General features: G+C 40.3%; 1 pseudogene; it reads right to left on the reverse strand.

Annotated features, from left to right (window-relative positions):
- Positions 1 to 4,593: 4,593 nt before the first annotated feature.
- Positions 4,594 to 6,385, reverse strand: LOC123815755 (annotated as a pseudogene).
- Between the last annotated feature and the right edge of the window lie 346 nt (positions 6,386 to 6,731).

Consider the following 6,731-nt stretch of genomic DNA (forward strand, 5'->3'; position numbering starts at 1 on the left):
CAAAACTTGTTATTTTTTGTCATTGTTGGTGGTGGTGTTTTATAGTAGCTATCCTAGTGGTATGGATCTAGGTAGTTTTTAAGACCTAGTTGGTGCTGGTCAAAAAGTATTTGTGTGGGACCATTCTGTGGGGTTGTACAGCTTTCTCCAGAAGGTCTCAATGGTCTAGGTGGAGGGGCAGAGAGAACCACTGGCTCAATTAGTATATAATATGTAATAATTTAAGAAGCATTTATTCTGCAAAAGACTAATACTTTTCTTAGCAACTACTAGGTTAGGAATTCACCTATTTTGTAGTGAAGTAGGGTGTGAAGACAGTGGTAGAAATACACTGTAGTTTCACTTATATATTATTTGTAGCTGGCACTACATGAATTTACGGTTAAGTTTAACCCCAGAACTATACAGTAGCATAATGATTATATTGATGGTCAGTTTCCTCTGAGAGCTCAGTTCTTCCCCATCTTTCCTTTTTTGTCTTGAAGAACTTCTGATCAAACCGTCCTTTGGCTCTTGTGAAGGAGAAGCACTGAAGCTGGGTGGCCTCCATGGACGTTGGTAGTTTCTACTGAGCAGAGTAGACCAGAGCTGACTTATTCTAGAGAAAGTAGGGGTCTTTTTACTCCTCATCCTTCAGAGACTGCTGCTTTGCTCAGCATGTGACAGGGCTGAGGTATAGGATAGTGAGGCTGGTAAAAATCCTGCAGGGCCCTTGTGCTACAATATATCTGGTACAGTGTCCAGGTCATGGAAGAAGAATTGTGGTGAACTTTCTGTGTTGCTCATACTGCACATGGGCTCTGATCTGGAAAAGACAGTCTCAGTGGGAATTTATAAAGTGAAATGGTCCCAAGGGGGCAAATGGAAGGATAAAGAGTCTGGAAATCCTGTGTAGAACAGTTGAAAGGACAAGTGGTATTTGGCTTGGAGAGGAAAAGGCCGGTGGGACTGGAAGGAAAGGAATGAGCTGTAAGGAATGTCTTCAGGCCTTTAGGGGACCACGATGTATAAGAAAATATATTTATGACGTGTTGCTCCAGAAGGTAGTATTAGAACAAATGACTAAAAGTCACAGGAAAATATTTTGACTCTGTTTAAGGAGATCCCTTTGGAGATAAGCACAACAAAAGAAGAAGCTGCCCTAAGAGATTTCTGACCCCTGAAACCATTAAAGGCAAGACTAACTGACCCATGGCAACAAACGAGGTGTTAACACTCCTGAGATGAGGAGAGCCTGTGACGGTCCTAACCCACCGGATATGAGGGGGAAGTGGGTAGACAGTGTCAGCCTTAACTTCTGCTGCTAGGGAAGTGGGTGAGTTCAGTGGTGCTGTACAGACAGTTTCCACCTAATGAAGGAAGCCCATTTTCACCTTTTATCTTCAAACAAAAGAAACCCAAAGCATATAGTTTATGACATAGCAGACAGAGAATGTTGAGGCTAGGACCAGAGGTTGCTGGCCTACAGAGTAGAACCAGATATTAAAACAAACAGACAGACAGACAGACAAAAAACAATAGCAACAAAAAACCAACAACAACAGCAGCAGCCCTGGAGGAGTCAGGCTGGGGGCCTGGCTGCTGCTTTCAGTAGAACCTTCTATGCAAATCATCTGAGAAGACCTCAGTGTCTAAACATTGTGCTTCACCAGAGTACACGAGTTTACATGAAGATTACAATTGTGCCCTCCTGGAAGCACCATGTGAACTTGGCTGTGTGGAAGGTATGATCAGAGCCCGGTGGGATGCTGAAAAGGACCATATGTAACAGTCTTCTGGGAATACTTGCAGACTTTTTTGGGAGGAAGATCCATGTACTGCAAAATCTCTTCATTACGTGTGGCAGAAACATTAATAACACAACTTGATTAAGTAAAAGAACACAGGTTTTTTGGTTGGTTTGTTTTTAGGTATTTGGGAAGGCAGGGAAGTACTTACGGGAATTTCTAACATTAGTGTTAATTTCTTTTAATCCAGAATTGGAATTCAGTTAAGCAATTCTCCTTTTTGCCACTCATCAGTTCTGAGATTTATTGGGCCCCAGTTTAGGCAGAGGGATGGCCTGTGCTACCTACCTTTTGCAAACCTTTATTGACAAGCTTTGCCCTGATCCCTCTGAGTGCCTTGTTACGAGATGATACTGAAGAGGGAGTGGGACTAATTACCTGTGAGTCTGCTCCAGTGAGCTGTGACACTTCTATTTTTCTCACCCCTTCCTAGGTCCCAAAAATCACTAATGAAGCTATAAAAGGAAATATGATATGTTGATGACTTTTTTCAATGGTATATGGAAAGAAAAAACAAACAAAAACCCAACCAAACAAAAAACCCTTTATTGTTCTGAGCTCTTACAGATATTTTATCCCTGCTGATTGTTAATTACTGTCAGATAACACTTTGGGTGATTAATTGACCTTTCTCAGCCAAAACAATAAAGGCCATTTTACTAATACAGCAGAAAGCTGACAGCACATTTTGTTGCACTGCTATTTCTGTCACTGGGTGATTCTTAGCCTTGTCCCCCTGCTCCTCAGTTCTGACCACACCTACTTGGGAAATAATTCTACCAACACGTCCTCTACCTCATCGTGGATCTTTACCCGAAAGCTTCAAATCTATTTGCAGATAGTATTTTTGGAAGTCATTAAGACAGATTGTTTTATTCTGAAGATGAGTTGTTAATTTAGTAAGTGAAAAAAAACTTTGGAACAATGCACAAGCACAAGACTTTATTTTTATTCTCATTTCTACAATTTTTCTGAGCAGCAGTTCACCTCTACTTTAAGCTTAAGCAGGCATTTCAGAGCCTGAATCTATTTTCCTGGTGCTGCTAATACTCATATGGAGCAGTTTCTATATGGAGCTATAAGAGATGAAACTATGAACCTCATTGATATGAGTTTTCTGGAGCTCACCACGTAGCCATGAAGACTTTATTCATGTTGCCCAGGGTCCTTGCTCAGGCAGCCCACACTGACACACAGCTTCTCTGGTTGGGTAACTTCCTTATCAGAAAGCAGTTAACTCCCTGCATTAAGCTCCTGCCCCTGCCTTTCTCCTGAGCTTCCTGTTTCCAACTGCCTCCCAGCTCTCCAGTGGAAAAATGCCCAACACACAGCTACCTGTGTTCCCTTCACTCACTCTTTCTCTTGATTCCCTTACCTCAGCAATTGGTGCCTCTAGTCACCTAGAGTCACTTGGATGTATGAGACTGCCCTCTACTTCAGCACTCATTTGGATTTACCCCCTAGTCTTCACATTCTCAACAACCCCCCATTGCTGCTATTACTGCTTTATTCCATCCTTTCCCACCCTCCATTATTTCTCACCTTGACTTTTGCAAAAACTCTTAACAGACTTCTTAATCTAGGTTCTGACTCTTCCAATCTACTTTTTACCTTGCCTGTGGAAGAGAGATCTCTGAATGGAAAAAATCTGATTCCATTACTTTGTGGCTCTTTAAAATTCTTCAGTGATTGTAGATAAAGCAAAAACTTCTTAACAGAGCACAGGAAATCCACGCTGACCTGTCCTGTGCCTACTGTGCATGTGGAACTTTCTGCCTGTCTGTCTTTGGACTCTGTGCCCGGCCCTCAGTGCCTTACTTTTCTACAACCCCATTCTCCACTGCCCACCTTCCATGCCCTACCTTTCTCTCCCATCCCTGCTGCCCTGCTACATATCTTTCTCATGTACAGTCACATAAAGTATGGTTTCCCCTCTGAGCATTTTCTGAGTCCCAGTGTAGATTTTGCTTCTTACCATGCTCTGCTCCACCCTGGACTTGCTTCTAGCACAACACCCTAACGGCACATTATTTGTCAAAGGTCTGACTTTGTCAACATCTCTAAAGCCCATTATGGTAGGGTATTACTTGCAGGTTTATCCCCAGTGCTCAGCACAGTACCTGCACCCAGTGTGTTCAATTAACATATTACTGTACAGTAAATAATGGATTAATACCATCTTACACTGACAGCTTTAGGGAAAATTGTGAGTAGTAATTGTTCTTACTCTTTTTGACTTCTCTTTCTTGTTTCAGAGCCTAGGTATTTAACACCTTTCTGCCAATTACATATTATTTCTTCATGTTGGTTCCCACCCTACATGCTGTGATAGTAGCTGAAAAACAAATAAAGAAAAAATTCTAACTATAAAAAATAGGTATCAAAAATTAAATGCTTTATTCTAAAAGACACCATCAGTATGATATCTTTAAAAATTTTAGGCTACAAAAACAAGCAAGCAAACAAACGAACAACAAAAAACTTGAAATGGGTTTGTCAAATGATGAAAATTCATCCTCTCTAGGGAAGCAGAAATTAGACCATCTTGCTTCACTGCTCCTTGCACTCTGCTGCATTTTGATCCTTGTTTGAGCCATAGTCTGTACCGTTTTCCTCATCTTCTTCTTTCCCTTCTTCTTCTTCTTCATCATCATCATCATAATTATCATCTTCAATTGCTTTTCCTCAAAATTACTTTCTTCAAAAGTATAACACTGATCTTGGGCTTATGTACTCACATAAAAAGTGACCAATTTCAAAGTCTCCAACAATAATGGCTTCAGCAGCATCATCCAGATCTCCACTTTCAGGAACCCATCTTGTATGTCTTTGTCAACACTTCATTTGTGAAATATTCATTGGGTTCAAAGTGAATTTCTAAAACAAAATCCGTAGGCTGGCCAGCATCTGAGAACTTCACTTTAATATCTTTCAAGTGCTTCAGAATAGGTTCATCATGTTCCTGAACCATATCACTGAGCAAGTCAACATTCCCAAAAACAGTTAACCAAAATTCAGGAATTCATTTTGGGTCTTTTTTTAAATCCCTTTTCTCTTCTTCAATCTTGGTCTTTTCTTTCAGCACCTCCAAAATTTCATTTTCCTCATCTGGTTTCCATTCACATTTTTCTGTAGGTTCATAAATTGCATTAATAATTTTGAATCATTTATCAAATAAAGGCTGATAGAGAACAGTGTACTTTCTTTCAAGACCATGAACTTCCTCATAAAACTTGGCTTCTATCTGTGCACATTTAACTTGAAGGCTTTAGAGAGGATTCACTGGTCTTTTAACTGCCCTAGGCGAGCTTTCCCTGATTCCTATTGGTGTTTCTGTCAGACCATCAAGGCTCTCTTAGAGGGCTATAAGAATCTGAGGATTTTGCATCATCTGACATGCTTTGATTTTTCTCTCTTCACCAGTTTTTTTTCTTTTACTTCTTCAACATCATTCAAATCTTGATCAAATTCAGACTGTTCCTTGTTGTCAACATCTGCCAATTCATAGGGACTCCAAACATCAATGGCTAGCACAGGGAACCAGGCAGCAGGATCAGTAACTGGATGTGATATCTTAATTCAAAGGTGTTGTAGACTGAGTATTTGCATCTCTCTCCCATCCCCAAATTCATATATTAAAGTCTTAACTCCCAATGTGATGGCATTTGGAGATGAGATCTTTGGACAATAATTAGGGTTAGATGAGATCATGATGGTGGCTTCCTCATGTTGAGATTAGTGCCCTTATAAGAAGAGATACTAGACAGTTCTCCCTGCCCTTACCCTGTGCATGTGAGCACACAGTGAGATGCCAGCCACGTATAAGCCGAGAGAACAAGCCTCAGAATGAAGCCACCTTGCTGGTACTTTGATCTTGGACTTCCCAATCTGTAGAAACATGATACATAAAATTATCTTGTTTAAGACACCTGGTCTATGGTATTTCATTATGGCAGCCTGAAAAGACTAAAACAAAAGGGAATATTTTAATGGTATAACATCGTGTATTAGGGTAAACTGATGGGAATGTATCTTGCAATTGCTCACCTCTGTGTTCACTTTGTCCAATCACACTATCTAAAACATTACCTTGCATTACCTCAAAAATCTAATATAATCTTATATAATGTTCATTAGGATTATTTAATCTTGCTGAGTCAAAGAAAATAATTAAATTCTCATAATTCGGAACACATTTCTGGGATGGAATTTTTTTGCACTAGTATAAGGGCTGATCAGGGAACCATTTTCCCTTGAACAGGTTTAAGATGAAGAGAAATGTATCCCAATTCTAGAAATATCTGTGAAGTGTCTGATTTTGTAACTGCTCTTTGTAAACTCGTGACTCTTGGAAGTATTGCATGGGATAGGCCTGATTTCTCTAACCATACCTAGAGACAAGGAGGACTGTTCTTAGCTTAACACAAAATGAAAAATTGGCAAAAAAGAGACAGAGAAAGCTTGCAAATCACAGGCTATAACCCTTCAATGCAGACTGTTACAGGAGAGGACTGAGACTTTTTTAGAAAATTGTGCACAACTCTTCGTACCTCTTTTTCAGCTGTGGTGATGACAGTAGTGTTATTTGTCCTCGACATTAACCACCTCACCTTTGTCCTGCCTAGAAAATGACTTGGTAACAGGTGTTGGGAGGGGGAAATGGTGCAAGATTTGAGATGCCCTTTTCTGCTTCAGTGTTAGCCAGCATGGTATTTCAGAGCCAGCCAGAGGCCACAAGGGATTAGCGCAGCTTCCTTGGAGGCATGATGAAGAAACATTCAGTGCCAAATAAACAACTGTACTCTCAACTGCTAGCTCGAAAGGGCAGATGTCTGTGTCATTTTGATGGTAAATTCCAAATGACATCCATTGCTATTATCCTCTTATTAGACCATCCTTAGACTTGGAAAAGAATTCACTTCTCTGTACTGTGTTTGACTGAAG

Source organism: Phyllostomus hastatus, unplaced genomic scaffold (genome assembly GCF_019186645.2).
Source record: "Phyllostomus hastatus isolate PE091 unplaced genomic scaffold, TTU_PhHast_1.1 phas_contig_1, whole genome shotgun sequence".
Taxonomy (NCBI): Eukaryota; Metazoa; Chordata; class Mammalia; order Chiroptera; family Phyllostomidae; genus Phyllostomus; species Phyllostomus hastatus.